Source organism: Molossus molossus, unplaced genomic scaffold (genome assembly GCF_014108415.1).
Source record: "Molossus molossus isolate mMolMol1 unplaced genomic scaffold, mMolMol1.p scaffold_m16_p_16, whole genome shotgun sequence".
In the NCBI taxonomy this organism is placed as follows: Eukaryota; Metazoa; Chordata; class Mammalia; order Chiroptera; family Molossidae; genus Molossus; species Molossus molossus.
The window spans coordinates 62731337-62732018 of record NW_023425351.1 but is presented as its reverse complement, the minus strand read 5'-3'; positions in this window follow the sequence as shown (position 1 = coordinate 62732018).

Genomic DNA, 682 nt, shown 5'->3' with positions numbered 1-682 from the left:
TTAGAGAGAGAAAGGGGGGTGGCAGAGAGAGAGAGAGAAACATTGATGTGAGAGAGAAACATGGACCAGTTGCCTTCTGTAGGGTATGTGCCCTGACCGGGAATCAAACTGGCAACCTTTCAGTGCACAGGACAATGCTCAACCAACTAAGCTACTCTGGCCAGGCTCAATTAGCTTTGTATTTTAAAATGTTGTTTTTGTTTTGTTTTGTTTTTCTGAATGACCAGATGTAGTGGGTTTGGCCAGTTTAATCTAATTTAATGAATAATAAATATTAAGCTCTTGTTTTTACCTAAATGTTTGTTGGCTAATGAAAATGTTATGAAAAAGCCTTGAATATGCATGCTGCTTTCATTTTTATAAACTTTTCATTTTTTAACTATAGCTTTATTAGTAATTCCAAAATGCTGCAGTTTAGCTGATTTCTTCACTCAGACAGCTGGCTTTGTGGGTGGCTTTTTCATACTACTGTTAACTTTTTTTAAAAGAAGCAATGTAAAGACTGTAACAATTTAATGCACTAAACTGTTATTTCTTTTACACATTTAAAAACTTCTTAAAGCACTCTGTATTATAATAATTAAATTGCTCCCTTTTTTTAACCATTGCTAATGTGGTCTGAGTTTTGCTTGGCAATAATTTTCATGTTTTCAAAATTTGAAATGTCAAGTATTGGACAAGT